At 41.2% G+C, this 22768-nt stretch overlaps 1 protein-coding gene across 6 annotated transcripts in view; it reads left to right on the plus strand.

Moving 5' to 3' along the window:
- SGCD (sarcoglycan delta) overlaps nucleotides 1–22768 on the plus strand; it is a 308254-nt gene that overhangs the window by 37645 nt on the left and 247841 nt on the right. For 3 of the 6 annotated variants that reach the window (XM_041482034.1, XM_041482030.1, XM_041482036.1), the window contains exons 1-2: nucleotides 2965–3047; nucleotides 4317–4438. The exons of 1 other annotated variant lie outside the window; for it this stretch is intronic. The gene's annotated coding sequence lies outside the window, so the exon portion shown is untranslated. Of the gene's footprint in view, nucleotides 1–2964; nucleotides 3048–4316; nucleotides 4439–22768 lie in introns of those variants that run through there. 2 more of the 6 variants (XM_041482031.1, XM_041482032.1) reach the window with 1 other exon arrangement.

Genomic DNA, 22768 nt, shown 5'->3' on the forward strand with positions numbered 1-22768 from the left:
TCCAGTATTGTGTAATCCCTTCATCTCTATTAACTTTCATCTGATGAGAGGATTGGAAAGTATTTTGCTGTAGTGACTGGAGTGGTGGTAGGAAAGGAGGCTTTTAGGTGAATTTCCAAGTGGTTTTTCACCTTTTCACCTTGCTGGATGGGAGGGCTGAGGGTCTTTAAGGAAGCAAATGCATTTTCAGCTGCCCCATTTTTACTTTTAAAAGTGTTTCTCTCAATAAAGCAGTGGGCTGTACATCTATTAATAACATCCTTACATGGAAACAAGTGCTCAGTTACGTCTCAGAGAGGACAGATCAGCTTTTTTGAGGTTTGCTGCCTCCTGTGAACTCTGACACAATCTGATTTAATTTGTAACAGCAAAGACTTTCAGTGGTTAATTACATTAACTCTAGGGACCAGAACTTTGAGGTCATTAATATATTCAGTAGCATTTATGAGCTTAAATACCCAGAAGGAGCTCAAGTACAAATCCCATGAACCCCCCCAATGGAAAAAAACAATATCAAAACCATAAAGCCTTGTCTTTGCCTTCTGGAAAATGTTCCTTTTGCTGTACTTCTACACATGTACAAGCTATTGTAAGCTATTTTTTTATATTTAAAATTGATCACTTTAGTAAAGTCCCCAAAAAAATCCCCAAACCAAAACAAAAACCAAAGAATTAATCCTAGACATCAGGGTAACAAATCTGAAGGATTAATACATATTTGTGAATTTCAAGCTTTATAATTCAACATTTGTAGTTTATTTCATACTTTTTTTCCTGGCCAGACTGAACATTTTTATTCAACAACTGCTCTCAGAGTAGGATTTGCTGAGCACTTTCAATAATAGCGACACTATTTTAATTCTGCCCTGGTGTTCTGGGACCTCATCTTGGTCTTGGAGGCCACATCTTCCCGGAATTTTATACAAGAAGCAACAGAAAAGAACATTAATCTAACAGAGCCGCAACTTCACTGCCAACTAAAAAAGAGGAGCCAACAGATTCTAACTTGGATTAAAAGTCACCTGTGAACAGAGGCAAAATATTCCCGCAGGCACAGGGCATCTCTCTGAAGAGAAATTGTTGAAAATGCAAATGGCTGCAGGAGAGTTCAGTGTGATTGCTTCGTGTTTCACAGGCACTGTGGTCTCGTGTGCCCCAGGTCAGCTCTCAGGAGATGAACAGCCAAGATTTCTGATTTCTGGAAGACCAGTGGCAGCTTTTCATATGCCATCTTCAAACTCCTCCGGTTTGCTTTGCAGGCAGAGTCACTCTTGTGAAGGATTCCTTCGGGGGCCTGGATAACAGATGTGAGCATGGCCCCCTCGTGCAGCCTGACAGCACAGGGCAAGTACTAGAGAAGAAGAAAAGCAACTTTTTAAAAAATTATTATTATTTTCTCTCCAAGCTCAGAGCTGTCACATCAGCTCTTCCAGTTGTGAAGGCATCCTTGACAGGACATCACATCTTAATAATGCCAAACATCATCTTCACCATAGCTCTTAAAAGTAGGCAGGGGCTCATAATCAGTTCAGACTCCATTGGAAGGCCATCAGCTGGATGAGGAACAATTGACCTTTCAGGAAGATGTGTACAATTAGAGGAAAGCTAGATAAAAGTACAGACAAGATAGAGTGAAATTGGAAAGCAGCATATTTGTATCAGATAAGAACAAGTGGGTGCTGGGATATAGGTTCTCCCAGTTTTCAGGTGGAGAAAATGCATCTGAAATCTACTTTCCAGGAGGTGGGTTCACCACAACTGTGTGCTCAGAAGAGTGTGATAAGGGCTGTCTTTCAGTTTGATGATAAATCCACATTCCAGTGGAGAAACCAGTCACACACACAGCACCATCAAACTCCCTCTTCTTACTGGCTTAACTTGACAAAACAGTCTCCTATTTACCTGCTTCACATCCAAGGCAATCTGGAAGTTCACTGATAATTGTTATTAAATTTTGTGCCTCCTATTTGCCTCTCATTTCTTGCTCAGGAGAGGAGGCAAATGAGGATAGATTTAAGGAGGGTGAGCATGAGGAGATCAGAGTGAAAGCATGGGAAACTGAAATTTGGAGTCTCCAGTTGAGAAAACTCTCACGTTTGGCACAATGTAAAGGCCAAAATGCTCTGACCTGAGCAGGGGCCATTGATTTCTCTCAGAGGCTGTTGTCCTGGGCTGGAAAGAGGAAAGGCAGGAGAAGCAAACAGGCAGCAGAGTCTTCCTGATAGGCAAGAGTGATTCTACTAGCAGTACTTAATGAGCAGAAAAATCATTGATTAGCTTACTGTAGTGGGCAGACTAGAGAAGAAAAGTTCTTGAAATGAGACTTAGAGCAAACTGTTTGTGAGATAACATTAAAGCCTGTCTGGTCTTTGATCCTAAAATTGAAGAAAGTAAAGGAAAGAGATGGTCTGAACCAGTGATCTGATGCCTTGAAAGATTTCAAGTTGAAGTGGAGGGGCGGAGGGGCACAGATGGAGAGAGGTACACAAATACTATTCATGACATTTTATCTCAAAATGTCAAGTGCTAAAGCTCTGAAAATATGCTTACATGATAGAGGCAGCACTGCATAATTGAAGTCCCATGAGAGTTAAGGAAATCTGTACTTTCTGGCCTTTATTTGTTTAAAAATAAAAGCTTTGTCAACACTGTATGTACTGCTGAGTGCATATGGCACTAAATCTCAGTGTAAAGTGCTGAGGTTTCAGGGATTGAGCAGAGATGTTCCCTGTGGCACCTTTCCCTTTGATCTCAGAGACTGACCTTTGGCAGCCTTTGCCCCTACTTTACATCTGTCCTGCCCTTTTCTGAATTCCTGGGTACAAGAACTGACATCATTTTGCTCTGAAACAAGGGAATATATGTGTTGAGTTGGTATATGTAAAAAAAATGGTGGAAATGCTCATGTGTTGAGTTGGTATATGTCAAAAATGGTGAAAATGCTCGTCTTTATTTTTATCACTTAGGAAACGTGCATCACTGAGTGTTGAAATGTTAAACCTAGAATTCTGGAAGGGTCCTAGCTCAGCAATCTCTCCCAGAGACAAGTGAGTCTTTTGCTTCTTCAGTTCTTCGGTACCCCGAAAAATGTGTCCACATTTCTACAGGAGTGCCCTTGAGAGAGTCTGGCCTGGAAATTGGTTCTGAATATTCCCCACCCACTCATGTTTTCCCAAGACGACCCTGGCTCCGCTCTTGGCCAGAAACTCCCCTGCAGAAATGTCGCTGGGCTGTCGGCAGGAATCCTGTGCAACAGCAACAAACATGTGGGACACGCTTCCCTGGTATTGGAGGGAAGCCTGTTTGTGTCAGCTGCATTAGAAAGATTGTTCCAGAACAGTTCATCCATGTGTAAAGTTTCCCCTGTAATTCTTCCAGGGCTGAGGAGCTCAGGGAGATCTGCTGGCAACAGCGCCGGCGGCTCTTCCCTCCACCCAATTTTTCCAAGGTGCTGGAGGTCAGAGAGGAGCAGATTTGTAATTTGCTTGTCTGAACCAGTTCTTCTGCCTTGTTTAGTGTAGCTGGAGTTTTCATGCTGTGAATCAAACTTCCAGGGATAAAATACTGCAGAATTTAAATGGGAGAGCCCCATCTCCCCACCCTGCAATTTGCCTTATGCAGATAAAAATGGGGAGAGAGCTTGTTGCAGGCTCTCCCCTTTGGAAGCTATTTAGCATTATAAATCACAGGTACACTTTGCAGTGGGCCTTCTGGTTGTTTATCTTTAGATAATTACACAACATGGGCTATTTTTCCTCTCTCTTTTGAGGAAAGTATTGTGGGAGTTACTTTGGTTTCTTTGAATTTAACCTTTGTTAGCTTTGGAGGAAAAAAATTCATTTTCTCTTACTCAAAGTAAATTAGGTGTATTCATTATAGCAACTCAGAGGATTAAGCACAATTATTGGTTTTGTTTTTTTTTTTTTTCCCTCGGAGTAATGATTTAATTGCTTTGATTTTGTTTTTTCATATCCTGAGGAAAAAAAAAATATGATAGTAGAAGAAAATGCCTTTAACTATTCTTTTCCATACAGTGTGTGCTTCTGTATGCCTGGCAGAACTTGCCTTATGCTAACCTTGTCCTTCTAGTGCCCTGCTTAGAGATTTCAGTTCCTAAAATTTTAAGGCTTTGTGTAGGTGTGTGTGTATATGTGCCAACACACAAAAACAAAATACATTATACAAGCATACATAAATATATGTTTATATAAAAATATTTTTGTGTATGTGTGTGTCTATATATGTACACACACATATAAAAATAAAATAAATACTGGCTTTCCCTTTAACTTTGAAAGTGTTTTGTTTTCTTTCAGCTCCAGCAAACTGGATTGAATTACAGCTGAATTGAATGCACTTCTACAGCACCTTCCCTCAGGGATCTAAACCAATTTTCTCACCATTGCTAAATGCTGAACTTCCCCTGTACCCTCACAGAGTAAGTAGGATGCTGCTATCTGAGCTCCAGGGTAGGAAAATTAGGAAAAGTGTTGAATGCAACATACTGGAAAAGAAAGTGATAAGATATTTAGCTCTTGGTTTTGAATACTGTTGTGTGTTCACACAGTTGTACTTTTCTGGGGGACTGAAGCCTTGCAATGTGTAACCTTCCTATGGGAAAAGGAAGGGCTTTATATATATTCAGCCCTGTAGCAGTGTGTTTGGTCAGTGTGGGGCACAGCTTTGGGATGGAGTAGGAAGGAGCAGGAAAAGATATTTTTGGGAAATATGGAGTGTACTTCTGACTTGACCCCTGATCTGTTTTAGCTTGACCAGTCACACTGTGGGCTCCAGCTTCTGAAAAAAGGCATTTAGAAATCAATTCAGGGAGGAGAGGGGAAGAAAACAGCTGCAGTTCTCAGGTGCTTGTCCATTGCAACCCCTGGCCAAGGCCAAGGGAGCTCCTATGTCAGATCTGATGCAAAGGGTTCAATGTACGGTGACAGGGACAGAAGATTTACCTCCCAGACTTTTTTTTGTTCAGTTTCTTGCGTGGCCATTCTGTGTTTTAACAAACAAAGGGAGAGTGTGATGATATTCACCATCCTTTGGAGATTCCTCGGTGGTTGTGTTCCTAATAAACTAAAAAGAAAGCTGACTGCAGGAAGGTTGGTGGCTAGGTTAATATACACTGTAGTGGAGTCATTTAAAATAATCCAAGCAAAGAAAGGAGATTTATATAAAAGTACATTTCCATTACTTGTGCCTCTGGCACAGTAATGTCTCATCTAGCATAGCAAAAAGCTAACAACATTATTCTTGTTTCTCTTTGTAACATCCATAGCCTTTAGTACTGCTATCCTTTGTTAATTTTCCAAAGACTAGTTGTTAATTAAGAGACACATTTGACTCAAAGGCAAGTCTTGACTGAAAAGAGCTCAGAGAACATGGCAGGAGTCTTGTGTTTTGGGATTTTTACATTATTTTTGAAACAACATCTAATTTTGAGCATGTCAAGATCCAGTTAAAATTTTGATGAGTGGGATCCAAGCTCCCATTGATGTCTTCATGGCAGTGGCATTTGATCACTCTTTCTTAGCTGGAACAGTAGGACAGGTCTATTTTTTGGATGGGTGAAAGAAGTCCACTTTAAACAAGTACAGTTAGGTTTTGATTTCCTTCCTACCCTTTTTCCCCCCAGAAGACTCAAGATCAGTCATTGAACACCACAGGTATGGCAGCACATTTAAACCCACTTTCTTTTACATTTTTTGTAAGGGCTTAGCACCTGGTGAGCATGAAAGTAGAGTTACTACTTAGCAAAGTCTGGCTACTTGCTTTGGTACTGAAATAGAAACAGCTTTCTTCTAAAAATCAATCCCAAAGGGCCAAGACTAAAGTGTTTTGCATTCCCATTACTTTGAATGGAAATTTCTCCTTACTAAGGAGTTTGGCATTGGGATTGCTTAGAGAGCCAGGCACTCCTTTTATGCAGGTCCATTAATTTTGATTCTGCTAAATGTGTATTCCTAATTGCAATAAGTCAATGTACCTAAAGAGATCAGAGGAAGGAACTGATCCAGAAGGGGGAAAACTTGTTACTGTGTGCTTTGAAGCTGTGAGATTGAGTGACCACATCATCTTGGCTGTGACTTTCAGATGGGTAAAGTGAATGTATGGCTTTTAAGAGATACATGGTATAATTAATGATTAATCAGGGCCCTTTGTTTTGCACAACTTTCAATTGTGCAGTCAAGGCTTGTGTGTATAATGGATGGTTTATATTTTCTTTCTTGTGCAACTTACCTTTGTTGACTGCACCTCTTTGCTGCTGATGTCTGTAAGCTCTAATAAATTGAGGAGTTGAGACAGACAGTTCCTTAGGCAAGAGCTCTCCCTTGGCTGGTGATGCTGGTGAGACCTGCCTAGACTATAAAAGGCTCAGAAAAAGGGACAAGCTTTTGGCTGGAAGGCATAAGGGAAGTGGAACAACTTTTACATCCCTCCTTCATCTCTTTTCTTGGATATTTAATTGGCATTAGGAAACAGAGCAGGTCATTGGATTAATAAACAAAAAAAAAAAGTACTGTTTGAGTCAGAAATACCCTTAGGAATTCTCCTGTTGGTAGTGTTTGTACTGATGTTATGAATTCCAAGATACTTAGTGGTTTTTAGAAATACCTTAGCTGTTGTCAGGGTGGTGTGATAAAGCAAAAACCTGAGCTCTCGTCCTAGAAAAGATGCTTGGCCACATATTTGGGGAGAACAGCCTGAAGATGTGAGGTTTTGGATTTGAGTGCACAAAGAAAGCTCACTGAGCAAATACAAAGCCCTGCACAGCTTTCGTTCCTGTGGTGTTGCTGTCTTGTATAAATATCCAGAAAGTACTGGCTTATAATTTTGTGTTTATTAAGAAAATATATCTTTCACCAGCTGCTGCTTCCTTGCTCTCAAAAGCCTGCTTTACTCATACTTAATGCCATAACACTGCAGGTCAAATAAGAGATCCTGTATGACACAGTCCATTGTCATTTTCCAGGCAGTATCTGCATCAAGCCAACAGCTTTCAGTTGACTAGAGAACTTGGCTTTTTTTCCTGTGTTTACCTGGAAACTTGTCCCTTGAAAACATGGTCAACAACTGCTTCTCTCCTCTGTTTATTGTTTCTCCCCCTTCCCATTTTTTAGTGTTGTCTCCTGGCAAGAGCCTGTGACTTGAAAGGGAAAGGGTCAGAGAGATGAGAATGGCTGGACTCCATATCCTCACAGAATAGCAGCTCTGTGGTCATGGGAGGAAGAATCATGACTCTCCTTTCATCTTTACAGAGAAGAGAGGATCCACCAGAAAATGGTTTGGGCTGAAATGGATTTTAAAGCTCATCTTATTCCAACTCCCATGCCATGGGCAGGGACACCTCCCACTATCCCAGGTTGCTCCAAGCCCTCTCCAGCCTGGCCTTGGGCACTTCCAGGGATGGAGCAGCCACAGCTTCTCTGGGCACCCTGTGCCACTGCCTCTGAACCCTCACAGGGAAGGATTACTTTCTTTTCAGCTAAACCTGTCCTCCTTCAATTGAAAGCCATTACACTTTGTTCCATAGCTATTTGCTCTTTTCCAAAGTCCCTCTCCAGCCCTCTGAGTCCCTTTAGACACTGGGAGGGGCTTGAAGGTCTCCCTAGGGCCTTCTCTTCTCCAGGCTGAACTCTGGCTGTTTTCACAAGAGGTGCTCCAGCCCCATGAGCATCTTTGTGGCCTCCTCCGTCCAGACTCCAACAGATCCCTGTCCTCCTGTGTTTAAGAGTAACCGTTTAAGAGTAACAGGCAAAAATGAAAACCTGGTGGTTGAGTCTGTCACAACATTCCTGCCTTTTTCTCCTGCTGCACAGGGGAGGGAAAATACTTCTTGTCCATGGGGGATGAAGTGAGAAAGGATGTGCTTCAACTGCAGCAAGTGAGATTTACTTTTGTGACAAAAACTTTCTAGGATGAAATATACCATTAGACTGCTTATGGGGGTTGTGGTAATTTGTCCTTGCAGGTCCTTAAGAATATGTTAGAAAAACATCTGTCAGGAATGATAGTTGTAGAGCTGCTCCTGCTGTGGGGTATGGAGGTGGACTAGATAACCTCTGGAGATCCCTTTCAGCCCTGTTTTCTATGAGCTCTAATCCAGAACATTTCATTACTCATCCCTTGAAGCCCCAAAGGTGACAGGACTATCATACTTCATTTTTACCCTTACACAATCTTTTTTCCTGGATGGTTTTTACTCATTCAGTGGTCTGGCTTCAGTTACATTTGTCATATGATTCCCTTACAGCCTCTGTGTATTAATTTTTTTTTTTCAGTCCATGCCCTTTAGGCCTTTTGTCTCTGTTTTTTAAATGGATCTCACTAACTTTGAAACTTTCTGAAAGAAAAAGTTGCTGCAAACTTAGATTTTTTTAAAAGATTTTTGAGATTTCAAATTAGATAAAATGAGTTAAAGCTGCTGTTAACTACTGATGTCATGTTCAGTGCTGCAGCAGACACAGGAATAGGAACTGGTTTTGCTTTGTTGAAGTGAGATAAATGTGAACAGGAGCAGATGAATGAGATGGGGAACTGCCCAGGACAGAGGCTATTCTGCTTGTTTGTCCAGGGCTTGGTACAGTGTGGCCCTGAGCTCTGAGTGAAGAGCTGCTCTAATAACCTTATTTACGATGGGAAGCACTCGAGGGACTGGGTACATGTGTACAGTGTGCACAAGGTGCTGCTGTAAGGTATAAAAGAACTAAGGTTTGTGCTTTGAAGTGATCATGTGGTGATTTAGGGGTGATTTAAAAACACAGTAAATTAAAAGATAACCAAACCAGTGTGATCCTGTAAGTGCTGGGTTTTTATTCAGGAGTCATAGTGGCAGTAAATACCTGCACAGCCCTCTCTGGCACAGCTGGGCATTTCACAAGCTGGTGTGAAATAGTAGGTTCCCATTATATTTGCCCTTTTTCATCTCTTCCTGACATGGAATTGAATTTATTCTATTACTGGTGTGTGTTGATTTTTAAGTGGTTTCCTTGCAGGTTTGTTTTAGGACTTCTCTGACTCTCAAATTTGGATTGGTAAAGTGGAAGATTTCACAGTAAAAACAAAGGTATCAGGCTCGAGGTAAACAAACATCCTGCTTTATTTCATTGTAGTTTTCCAGTTCAGCTCCAGGGTGCCTTGGCCTGTGAAACAGCTGTGCTAATTCTGCCTGTGGCTGGGTGCAATTGCTGCAGCCAGAGCTGGCCAGAGGAAGGTGCTTGGAGCAGTCCCTGCTGTGGTGAGTGCCCCACTCCCTGCTCTGGGTTTGGGGAGAAGCTCCAAACACGCTCAGGACATCGTGCTCCTTTCCACAGCTGCCCACATCTTCCTTGGCCCTTTTGTTGGCCTTCTTCATCTTCCTCCCTGGCTTAAAATGACAGTCAGAAGATGAGAAATCCCTGGGGGTGTTCTGCACAGGGCAGTGATTCACATGGGTGTTTTACATTCCCCTGAATATCTGATGTCCTTACATGACAGTGAATTTGCAGCAGTGGAGCAGAGGGCAGTGCCATGGGGGTGTGACAGGGACAGAACTGCCTTGGGACACCCGTGCTGGTCTCTGCTCATCTGTGCTACATGCTGCAGGGTTTTTAAGTTTAACTTGGGTAATAATATTTAAATCATCAAATCAACCTTTCCTCCTCCAGACTTTTGATAACGTTTCCTAATCCAGTTATGTTATTTTTCTGAGGAGTTGACTTTTTTTATAACTAATTATTTTGTGCTCAGCTGTATGTTCTGAGTTCTGTTTGCTTCATGGCTGGGTTTGATGCATTCTATTTAATGATGCACTTTTAACGTTAAAAAAAGGAGGAGAAAACTCACTTTGGTAGCTTTGGGCTGCATGAGTTGACACTTTGCTTCAATCAGCCTGCTCCCTCTAAAGGCTCTGGAACCCATGGACCCCTTCAGCAAAGTTATGAAGGCAGAATTGTAAAAGCTTGTCTTTATGGAAACTTTGATTAATTTTTTTCAAGGGGTGACCAGAGCTGCTGTGTTACAGAACTGTCAAATACCCTGTGTACAGAAGCCCTGTCATCTGAATTTCAAAGTCAGAGCCATATTTTGAGAGACTTGCCCTTTTCATCCTGTCTGGTCTGTGGGGGTGTCACTGTGACTGAGCCCTGTTTGGCCATGTGAAAGCAGCCTGCCAGGCTTCCTTTGCCAGGGACTTTGAGTTTAAATATATTTCAGGCCTTTAAAAAGGTCACTCAAGGCTGCCAGCCAGAACCTGTGTCTTAATTCGGTGCTATTAGAATCAGAGAAAAATAAAATCTGCAATCTCAGGCTGGAGGGCAGGGAGTGGTGGAATTATCAGAGGCTTTCTAAAGTGCAGAATATGCTCTTGTTGCAGATTTCTGCTGTGGTCTGAGGGGAGCAGGAGGATCCCTGGGCAGCAGGAAGGGTCTGATTGCTGCTCTGGGGCCTGAAGCAGCTCCTTTCCTTTGCTTGCTGGGAAGTCAGGATCACATTTTTACCCTAGCTGTTACGTGGTGTATCTTTCCAGGTGATTTGTACCTGGCTGTTGCTCTGTAGCAAGGCAAAGGGGAAGCAGGAGTTGTGTGGGGCTTTGGGGTCTGGATTAGGGATTAATGCTCTGCTGGCTGTGCCTGATGGGGAGGGGGAAGAGCTGAATTTGAGCTCTCAGTGGCCCATTCCCACCCTCTGCTGATGATCCCGAAGAAGGTCCCCATCTTTCTCTTGCTCTGTATCATCTGATACACTTAACTGCCCTACTGAAAAATTTGTCTCGACTCCTACTAGCCTGATATGTTTGTTTCTCCTTAATTCCTACTTGTAATCCTTCAGTTTGTTCTCTTATTTGTAGTCCAACATGGGCTCTTTTAAGAGTGGATGGAGCTGACATCAGCAGTTGGAAGAGCCAAAGAAAAGATTTCTTATAACAGTAATCAGCCTGGCTGATTTCCCAGCAGCATCCTGGCCTGCCAGGGTATGGAACAGCCAGCACTAGGGACAGAGTCTCTTCTTCCACAGTCGAGCCTAATTTAATAATACTTTGTTGAATTGCGTTACAAGTTTGATTCTGGGTTTGGACTGGTATCTTGGAATGTGTTTTTTTGTGATCTGGATAATTTTATATTTGTTTGGAGGGATTTAATTTTGTTAGCATCTTTACCAAATAATCTGATGAATGTGAAAAGCAGCTTTAATGTGATTTCTCATTGATTATTTTAATATAAAAGTTCTGTGATTTGAAGATCAATAACTTTGTGCTCGCTTGCCATCTTATAAGTAGACCTTAGTTTTAATCTTGTAGGTTTTCAAAATTGAATCAGCAGAAATTGCAGAAAGTATGTTTACATTCACTTGCTATCTTACTAATGGATTTCAGCTTTAATCTCTCTGATTTTGCAAATTGTTTCAGCAAAAATGATGTCACCAGGATTTGGTTAAAGCATTTCAGTTTCAGCTTAGTTCTTTTCTAATGTGTTAAATTTTCATATGCCAATGCAAAAAAAATTAACAATATTAACCTCTTACTAGATCCTTATTTCTCAAAGTACTTTGACAGCTTTGTGTTAAGTTTACTGGGTTTTTTAAATTAAAATCTTGGCTGCTAGTAAAACATACTTGTCAATGTGTAGTTAATTGCTGCATTAGTTCTGAAGTTATAAATCAAGTTGGAAAGTAAATTTGGTATCTTGTATTAATGCAGCAAAAAATAGTTGTTAAAGTAGGAATGCTGTCTGCTAATTCACTTGTCTCCTTTTAGCTAATCACTGCATTTATTCATGTCATGCATTTTGGCTGGATGATCTCGATCTTTATACAATAATAACTGGAATGCTTTTTCCCCCTTCTGAAGGGTGGTTTCTGTGGAACAGGTATTTGTCCCAAACAAGAGGCAGATGAGTAAATAAGCCTTTAGGGCAAGCAGATGAGACTATGAATTAATTTCTATTATTCTTATTTTTTAAAATTTCTTTATGATTTTCTTCTTTATTTCTTCTTTAATAATGAAGGAGCATTAGTAAGAAAAAAGTTGACTGGAATGTGATGTTTTTTCGATAAAGTTATACAGCCCTAAAATAATCTCTGGTGAGGTAGTGGGTCTGCATCAGTGTATTTTGACTGAACAACAAGGAAAAAAAGCATCCTTACACCTCAGTTTAGAGTGAAGCACCACAAGTCCCCTCTCCTGCTGTACATGTACAGGGCTCCCCAAATCACCTCTTCAAATCCTTCCTCCTGAAATTGCAGCTCTCTGGGTGCTGTCAGTGGGCTGCGAGCCCCCTGTGCCAGGGTCCCCTCTCTTGGTGGGGATTATAGGATCAAAGTTGGAGAGCACTGCAGTATAACATGGTACTGTTTTAGGAACATCTCAGTTTTTCACAGTGGGAAAACTGGTGGTAGGTGAGCTGCTTAGAAGGGCTTCTTACGCAGCTGAGGCTGAGAAATGTCTGAGAATTTTGGTAAGAAATACAAGTTGTGTTTTGCATGCAGAGAGCAGCACCACCCCTGATGCTGTAAATTTTTGAATCCCAATGCTCCCCAGCACCCAGGTGTGCCTTCAGCTGGCTTTACTGTTACCAGAGCAGAAACCAATAAAACTCTGCCAAATCCCGAGAGAGACTTGAGGAGATCTCTAGGAGCACTTGCCACATTTCATGTCTCCCACGCAGTCACGTTGTGGGGATGGTGCTGGCTAAATGCCCGTGCCTTGCTGCTGCTGGCTTTATGCAGGGCTGGCAATTGCCTGCCTTGCATCCCCTCCTGGGAGCCGTCCCCCTCCGTGCGCTGCCTTGCTCAGAGTTCACTGCAGCAGCCTCTGTGTTGCCCTGGAACTCTGCTTTTGCTTTCCTCATCACCCGGAGTTTTGCCTCTCCATTAGCAAGTTGAATAAAGAGGACAACAATGTAATTGGGCAGAACGTTCCTAAATTAGCATTTCAGTTCTTGCTGAAGGCGTGTGAGGGAGGGCTGGGCGCTGACACCTGCGGGAGTGCGTGGCAGAGAGGAGCATGGAGTGTGGGAGCAAGGTCAGGTGAAGCTAAAATGATTTAAGCCCGTGCTTTCAAAAGCAAATGATCATTTTGGAGGTAAAATTTACCACTTAGGCTAAAAGTTAATGTGAGCTCTTGCAAGCTGTAACAATATCCTGCCCTTTATGAAGGCTGCCACCACTTAACAGAAGCGAGATGCTGAAAGCATCCCTTAAGTGGCTGCTGGGGAAGTCAGTGCTGTAAACATCAGTGAGGTCAGGCTGCTGACCTTCAAAAAGAGTTTTCCTTTCTGGAGGAGTAAACTCCTGAAAAGGCAGTCTGCTAACGAGATTTTGGGTGTTTTATAGTGTGCAGTGTCCATAATTTTATAAAAGGTCTCTCCCTGCTGCTGGTACACCCTTTTTCATCCAGTGTGCATGGGGGGGGTGGGGGGGGGTGGATCAGCAACTTTTAAAATATTAGTTTGGAAATTAAGTAGCACTGGTGTAAAAGTCTCTGAAAAGATTAAAGAGGAATTATTTGGGTGAAGGAAAAGATGACAACTTTGTGGCCAGAAAGAGAATGTGACTTGCTAACATTTTGAACAGTGTGAGGCTCTGCAGGTAATCAGTTTTGTAAGGTTTCATTATATGACACAACTCACTACATGGCTGAGCTTAATGCAGTAATAGATCAGTGTTCTTTCTTTCAGGTAGCGATGCTATTTAAGTAGAACATTCATTATATCGTGATAGCAGAGATCCTCAAAGAGCTAAATAATTGGAGCCAGGTGCTGGAAAAACAGTGAATACACATTGCAGTTTTAAAGACTGCTATTGTGGAAAGCCACCTAATTGCATTCTGCTGCAATTAATAATCATCTTAATGGCTTTGAATATTTATGAATATATAAAAATAAATAAGAAAATACACAGGCTAGGATAAAAATTTGGTTCATAAAATTTTATTGCTGGAAAGTAATTAAGCATGCTTCTAATCACATCATCATTTTTCATTGTGGGTAGGTTTGGGTGGAATGAGAAAGTTTGGAAAAAGAAAATGTGACTGTTCCATTAATTAGGTTGTATGAAAGATTTCATATCACAGATATTAAAAATCAGGCACTTACTTGCTTCTCATTTCCCTGCCATTGCCTGTTTTGACCTGGGATACCCTGAGTATGGTAGGGGGGGGATCACTTTTCATCCCCATTACACTCTCAGATGGGTGGTGAAGCTTTTATCTTCCGTCTTCTGGTCTGTATTGAACAGGAGGTCACAGTGAAAGATTAGAGCAGCCTTTCCTGGCCTTTAAACAAATACTAATAATGTCTGAGGTTTTGGGATTAAAATTTGTCTCCTGAGCATGCAAATAAAAACACAGGATAAGAGCACAGAGAGTATTGCTTGAAGTTTTGTCCCAAGTGGAATTCCTCTCTGCTTATATCCATGTAACTAGACATGAATTTGACTGGCTGAAGTTTCTCTTCAATCTGCACAATGACCACTTACTCTCATTAGAAATTTTTTCTTCTTTGCAGCCCCTGTGCCTTGCAAAATGTTCCTGCTTTGTTTTGACTTGACCTTTCATAGTCACTGAAAATCAATAGGCTTTAATGCATTTATTAAATAAGGAGGATTCTTGGGATTATCATGCAAGGTTCAGTGCTGGAGCAAGAGGAGAAGGTAAAGAGTGGAATATTCCTGCAGAGCCAAGCCAGGCTGCTGTGGCTGCAGGAGTGCTCTGCTCCTGCTGATCAGGCAGCCCAGGACCCCACTGCTGCCTGCTCTTCACTCTTAAACTTCCTTCAAAGGAGGAAGCTTGCTCAGCTCTCTTTTCCTTTTTCTGCTTTCTTTTCTCCTCTGAAGAGAAATGACTTTTTCTCCTGCTTTGGTTGAGCTGTACTTGACTTTGTAAGGATAGGGAGTAATGGGAGTTCAAGCACAGCTGGGTGTCATTTGGGCTGCAAAAAATATTGAAGTATTTACTATACCTGTGCCTTATTTCTGAGAATACTCTGGCTTTTGTGACCTGATTTTTTTAAGTAATAAGATTTGTGCAGATCCTGTGCTCAGTTTAGTGTTCCATAGCCTGTGTGTACTTACACATCCTTTCTGTTTCTGAGTCTAGCTGCCCATTTTTGTGCAAATCTCTGGATTGCATGTTACCACAGGATGGCTGTTCTTTAACCTGCTGCCACACACCTGCCTGCATGTGATGTGCAGTTTCAGGTCCTTTGGAAAGGGAGTAAGAAGTTTGGCTTACTATTTTTAAGTCTTTATTCCCAAATATGAACCTATTAGCTCATCTCCTGATGGCAAGTGTAAATGCTATTGATTTCAGCAGGTTGGCTGAAATGTACCTGATAACACCAATTTATGTACAAATACATTTGATTTGGCTTTTTAAAATTCAACTAATGATTTTGAACAGAAATTTAAGGTAGGCTTTTTCTTTAGCATTTTATCAACCTATCCCTGGTGGAGTAAAACTAAAGAACATGGATGTCCTGGCACATCTTTTCTCTCAATGTCTGTCACTGGGCTTTTTATGCCTCTTTTTTATGGGTGCTAATTAGGAAAGCATTGTTCTTGTGTGTTTAAAGCCAGTAATTTTGTCACTGATACTTTGTAATGCCTCTTTGAAAAGATTACAGATGGGTCCTCCACCTCATGATGAAATAAAAAGTAACACTCAAACACGAAATCTGGGCATGACAAGCTTCTCATGGCGTGATCTGCTACAACATATTAAAACCAGATTTACATATATGAAGAGTTTTCTTTCAATGCATGACAACTCTCACACAATTGTGTCTTGATGTGTCAACATGCATTCAGATCTCAGCATATTAAGAATGATTTGGAAGGAAGGAGTGTCAAAACACATTGATCAAATTGTGGTGTTGCAAGATTTAATTTTTTTTCTCTCCCCTTAGCTGCTACGTAGGGAACAATGCTTTGTGTAGGTTTAAAAAAAATATAAAAGTCTAGCACCCTAAGTAACAACATAAATAAAATCTTACACTGAACAAATCAGAAGTGGAGTTTTATAGCATTTTTGCTTTCTTAGGACATAATCATGTCTAATCTGCAATAACAGAAGAGCGATAGATATGCACACAGAGGCAGTTAGATGATCAGTAATTGATTGTTTTCTTCTTAAAGAGCAAACTGCTTGTATACCAAAATGTGAGAGTGCTTTCCCTTTATGGGTCAGCATTGATTGTACATAAAACATGTGATAGAGGGTTTCTGAAAACAGTAATTAAAATTGTGGGGTTTCAAAAGTGAGCATTGATTATATTTCAGGGCCTCTCAGTTAAAAGTTAAAGAGTAAACAACAGAGTTTTCAGCTGAGGCATCAGGACAAGGAGGGCCTGGAAACTTCGAGTTCTAGCTGGGTAGTTCTAGTCAAGAGTAGAACATCACCTGTTAATTACATTTAAGAGAGGAATTTACATGCTTTTTCCCCTTTGCTACTTCTAGCAATTTTTAAGTGATTAAAGCCCTTAATGAAGCATTTACTGCTTCCTGTGAAATGTGCTTAGGTGCCCAAAGGGACCCCTCTGGTGCTGGGCTTGGCTGGCGGGCAGGGAGAGGGGACTGGGAGGGGACGTGCTGCCCCAGTGACAGTGGCTGGACTCAGATGTTGCTCAGGTGGGGCATATCAAATATATTTTTGTGTCTCATTTTGAAAGCTTGGAATTATGTGGATCAGACACCCTTTGGTGTAAATCAACAGGACTCAGAATTATGCCAGTTTACCCCACATCAGAAAGTAGCACAGGGGATGCAGTAATTTGTATAACTCCAGCTGCATGCTGCTAGAAGCTACACAGAATGTTTTAAAGATGTCTTATATTCTGGTACCAGGAGATTGTGTTTAATTAAATAAAAGTACATGTTGCGGTTGCCTTATTAAGCACTTGTACAGAAGGTAAAAAATAAATTGTCCCCATGTGATAAACCAGTACTTTGATTGTGAGACAGCCTTGTCACTTCCCTTTAAGTAGGTGAAAATTGAGAGTGCAAGTGTTTCTAGGAAACTGTGCTTACGTGATGTAACTGTTATTGTTGTTGGTTTCAGGGCACAGTGCTTTTGCTGCCTAAACCACACAAGCTGTCAAAAAGTCCCAAAGTGTGTTTTGGCTTTTGGTAGCACACAGGCAAAAATAATGTCAGATTGTTGATCTTGAATCACTGGATATCTGCCTTGAAAAATTTGCATCAGTAATTTAGAGCCCAAATGGGTCACATCTAGTTGCTAGCCTACTCCAGACAAGTTCTGTTTTTGCAGAAAAGTGTACCAAGCAACTGAAGTCTTGCCACAAATGAAAATATGAACTACCTTTGGAAATTAAGTTATTAATAGTCCTTAAATTGGTGTCTTGGTTGCTGATAGTCCTTGTCTTGCCTAGCAAGAATGGGCATCATGTCATGTCCCTAATAAATGATCAGATTAGCATTAAGAGCAGCATTAGATGATCAGAGAAGAGGAACAGGATCTGAAGTGCTCACTTCTCCTCCATGCACTTCTGCTTGTCCAGCAGTAGTGCACCTGCATTGTTTGGAATGACCTTGGCTCTGAGGTGCTTTTTAGCAGTGAGAATTTGCTGAAGAAAAGCTAAATCAGCCCGGTTGATATTCCTGTTTTCCACCCGCAAAGATGAACATGGGGAGCCTGTGGCACTTGAGGTAGTTTGACCTGTTCAAACTGTTCACAAGCTGTGTGGTTGATCACTGGACTGGAAAACAGTGTCATCCCTGGAAAGGGACTGGGATGGCTTTAATGCAGTTACATCCCCCTCCTGTCATAGCAGGTGTGGGAGGAAAAAGAGTTTACCACCCCCGTGTTTGCATTGAGAGGGTAAATTCTGTCCTGTAAAACTTGGTGGCTGTGAGGAAGCTTCTCAAATCCTGTCTTGCTGCAGTCAGAGATTTATTTATTACTAGAAGAACTGTAGAAGCTGCAGTGCAACTGCTGTGTTTCATTATTAAACAGCAGAGTTTTCAGCTTGGGTTTTAAACCTGGTGTTTTTAAGTCTGCAACCTCTCATCTGAAGGACATACTGAGAAGGGCTTCCTGCTTTCTGAATTAGTGTTTAATGTGTGGGAAGTGTACATCCCAATTGAAGTTTGTCTTCAGAAGCTTCTAATTAGGACAGAATGATTTGATTTTTCAGGAGGTAACTTTTGGGTTTCCAGAAATAACAAGACAGCCACAAGGGTGATGCAGAGCAGGTATCACAGGTTACTGTTATCTTTGCAGCTGTCAGAAGTGTTTTAGTGGAAAGCAAACCCATGTGTTTGAATAAATAAATATTTTTTACTTAATTTATGGTTTTCAATCCAAAAGAAACTGTCAAGTTTGAGGTATAATGACTGACTTTTTTTTTGTTTGCAGTGGCATGAAAATTTTCAGAAAGACTGAGTGATGTTTTAAGCTACTTCCCTGCAGGATGCCGAGCCACTTAGGTATTATTTTCCATATAACTTTATACAACAAAGCAGGAGAAAGGAGGCAGGAGAGCCACGTGTAAAGTGGCCTCTCAGGGGGTAATGATATGGTATGCATTGCAGAGAAAAAAAGGCAAGTGTTTGAAATCACTGCAGTCAATCTATGATGTGTGAATAAAGACAAGAATTACCCTGTGTCTGGTTTCCTGTCACAGCTGAAAGGCTGCTCATGCTTGCTCGTAGTGTTTCATTTGGTAACTAAGTTTTCCTGGTCCTGAAATCGGGGTGCAGAGGGGACACCTTACAACTGATGGTTCCATTTCAGAGGGAGCTGCCAGAAACTGCTGGACAGACTCACACAGGAGATAGTTTTGTATTTCATCTCCTTTCCATTAAGAAAAGTAGCATGTTATCCCAACCTAGGAAGTGTTCAAGGCCAGGCTGGATGGGGCTTTGAGCAACCTGGCAGAAGGTTTCCCTGCCATGCTAGGTGTGATGATCTTCATGGTACGTTCCAACCTAGACTGTTCTGTAGCTCATATGATTCTGTGTTTGTGGATTGTGGAGTGACCTGTCTTCATATTTTCCTGATTAACATTTGGAGGCACCTTGAACCTTCTAATCCCAGCAGGTGTGCACCCACAAGAGGTTCCTGGAGACTCAGGTCTTGCATTGGCAGTGTAACCATGTGTGGGGAGCTGCACTTCAGAACCTGAAGCTGTTGAGCAATGAAGGTCTCCAGGCTGGTCTGTGTGGCCACAGAGTGCTCAGTGGGGTTCTCCAAGTGGCACTGGGCTCTGGCATCCTTTGCAATTCAAGTCTGTAAAAGCGAGGCAGGATTTCAAAGCCAGGCAGCAGATGTGAGCCTTTGGCCTGTGAGTTCATTATTGTTCCCTGGCACCGAGCTCCTCTGTCAGAGAGGGGAATTTAGTGCAAGCTCTGGTAGGTAGAAACACAGAGGCTTTCTGTTTCTGTCTGAAGTCACCTCGTGGAGCTTTTGGGCTGGTATGTTGGCAGCTGAGCAAAAGGCTGTTTATTCTACATGACTTTTAACAGTTTTGGAATAGCTTCCAAAGACAAATCCATGGCTTGTTCCCCCAAAAAGCCAGTCAGAAATTTTTAGCTCATCTGTCAGTAGCTGCTCTGGCTTTTATGGGTCAGCTCTGAGGAGGCAGTGTGATTAGAGCACTGTGTGTAGTCTCCAGGCACGTTTTGCAGCTTTGCCAGTGGAATGCAGATTTTGCTTATAGTTTTAAAATACTATCAGTATACTTTTGAAGACCTTGTTTATTTAGCTAAGCCACTTGCCTGGTCTCAAAGCTGGCAGAAGAGAATCTTCCTCGCTTCCCTTCTTGATTTCCCTGTATCCTCCAAATAGACATAAATAGTGGCCTTTTTCCTCAGTCTCCTAAAAATGTAGGATGTATTTCAATGAGAACTATGAAATTGCAGGTAACTTCTGTTCCTCTCATATTTCCTTTTGCAGAACAATTTCATGCAATTGCAGTCTGTCTGTGGGATTTGTTGATCCTTGTAGGATGAACTGCCTGAAATTCCTTCGGCTTTTCCTCCCTTGGAGATCCCTTGCACGCTGTCTCTGTGTGCTGCATATCAGCTGTAGCAGATACATGCTGGTAGCTCTCTCCTCAGCAGTCTGGTGCTGTTCAAAGCTTTGAAGTGATCAAAGAGGAGGATGAGGAGTAACAAACTGCTTTAACATTTGTTCTGGCAGGGATGGAGTAGCTCATGTGAGGTGTGTTGTGGGGCGCGTGCTCTGGAAGGTGTAAAGTGTTACTGCTGCTGCTTTGACAGAGCCACAGGGAGTCTGACACAGAAATAAAGAGATTCCTTCTTCCTATTGGCCCCTTTTGATACAGTGCTCCCCAAGATCTGCATTTCCCAAAGTCTTGAGCTTTCACTGGCTTTAAATTGTTCCCCACTTTTGAGGGGAGGAAGGGCATGACCAGGATTGTTAGACAGAAGTACCCGAATTTTGAAACTTGCCCAAAACCTTTTTTCTGTTCAGCTTTTAAGACCCTTGTTTATGGAAATAGTTTTTCCTCATAGGCTCCTTTTTCCTCTGGAAGATGAAAGTGCAGATTAAGTAATATCACCCATGGGAGCTCTCATAATGGTTATTGGCTTCTTTGAAATACTGAATTGTTCCCTGTTCCACAAACTGTGACGCTGGCAATAGGGATGTGGGGATATAGATTTTTGCAATAGTATCTATCCAACCACTGTTTGAGATATTGTTTTCTTATTTTATTTTTTAATTCCTCACATGTTTAGGTCTTAGGAAAAATGGTAATATCTTCTCAGTCTGAAAGGGACCCTGAACAAATAGATGGTTTTGAAGAGCAGCAAAATATGATGCTACTTTTGAAGAGCAGCAGAATGTGATGCCATAATTCCTCCAAACAGCTTTGTAGGTCAAATCTGCAATTTCTTTTCAGCTCCATGTGGGAGCAAAAGTAACATGTAAGCTTCATATATGTAGCTTGAAGTCAGAATGATAGTTTTAAATTTAAAATCACTTTTTATGTTTAGTTGATAAGTGTCTTTATTAGCTCAGTAGATAGGAAAAAAGCAAAACAAATTGCTGCTGTGGCATTGTAAAAGAACTTGTTTCTACCCTGCTTAAAAGGAATTTCTGTGAAAATAATCTGCAAGAAAAAAAGCTACATGAATGCTTCAGTAATTCACAGTGAATATGAACTTGTCTACTAGCACAGGTTTCATCTTGTGGGAAAAGAAAATTGCTGCTGATTTATGATAGAAATGTGAATGTCAAGAAGAAGGAATTAATAGAACAGACAAGAAGGAATTATTCATTCCAGGAATGCGCATTGCTCTTTTCAAAGAAAAGTTTTGGTTCAGTTGTGTTCTGCTGCTTCAGCCTTCTCCAAATTCCTGTATGAGCATTTGGGCTTTAACTTCTGGAAGAGATGAACAACTATTTTGAGCAAAAAACTGCATCTGACTTATTGGCATTCCTCGTGTTAATGGTTCTGTCAACCTAACAAGCTCTTGACATATATTTATGCCATAGGAAAAATAATTGATAATGATTAAATATGACAGTTTGAACAATTGTTTTTGGCCTAATTCAACATGTGAAAGTTGAAAATTATTTTGCTTGTGTGGTCCATTTACTTTTGTCTCAGTCATGGACTTTCTCTTGTGCATTTGTAAATGAGCACCATTGCATCATGTTTGCAGATAAAAGCTTAATAGAAATTCTTATGTCAGTGTGGTTCTCTGGCAGAAGAAAAATTGCATTGCTCTGAGATACCTCAAGGGAGAACAGAATACTTTATGGAATCTGATGTCACAAGTTAAATACCTTGAATCAGGTACTTCAAAAAGCAGTTAGGAGAAAAAACCCTGAATTATCTGTTTAATGGAAATCTGTCTTTTGAATTAGGTCACCTGTACTAAGCTTCCGTAGTCCAAATCTGTATGTGACACATGCAGTATTTTATCTCACTCAAACATTATGGGTGAGGGGGGGGAAATCAAAGAAGTTCTGTTTTACTCAGCCCTGGCTAAGAGAATGTGTGTATGATCCCCAGCCTGCTTCTGGAAGGCTTTGTATTAATGGGGGTAGAGGAAGAGAGAAGTCAGTTACTTAACCTTAAAAAAACCCCCAATTTTCCATGAAAGAAAATGCAGTAGGTGCTATCAGCTGCATTCCACTTTGTCTCTCCAGATGTTTGTGGATAGAAGTGGTTTCAAGTGTGTTCAAGAATTGTGTGATTGATGAACTCAGCCAAATTCAGGAGTGGGCAGGCATCTTTCTGCAGCTTGTTTTAGAACTTGATTAATACACAGATTTCTTGCCTCCTGTTCTCACTGTCATTAAAACATCTGAAATTAGTGGGAAGAAAGTGGCAACTTTAGTTTCAACTCTGTTCCTTTGATGCTGTGTATAAAAAGTTCTAAATGTATTGTACATCAACAGTACAGTGTACAGGTTGGGTAGCAGGGACTCTGAACTTGTCAGAAACAAATGTGAATTAATTAATTTTTTTTCCTTGAATGTTGCAATTTTGTTTCAGCTGATGTGGGCTCTGTCATACCAACTGCTGTGGAGTAAATTATTACTAAATGTTAGGTGGTAGTGGTGATTATTTCAAAGATAGGGTAATCTAGAAGAGACAGCTTGCACAGGAAAAGCAGTCAGTCATATTAACTAAACTGGCAATAACTGCCACAAAACATCATCATCATTTTATACCCCTTTTGGTCATGCTGTTTAACTAGATGAACTATGTCCTTGTTTGTGTTTCAGAGAAGAAATCTGGAATACAGTCACTTCAGGGAAAATGCGAGAGCCTTGATTTATTGATGTTATTTT

This window comes from Pyrgilauda ruficollis, unplaced genomic scaffold (genome assembly GCF_017590135.1).
Source record: "Pyrgilauda ruficollis isolate IOZ18807 unplaced genomic scaffold, ASM1759013v1 scaffold57, whole genome shotgun sequence".
NCBI lineage: Eukaryota > Metazoa > Chordata > Aves > Passeriformes > Passeridae > Pyrgilauda > Pyrgilauda ruficollis.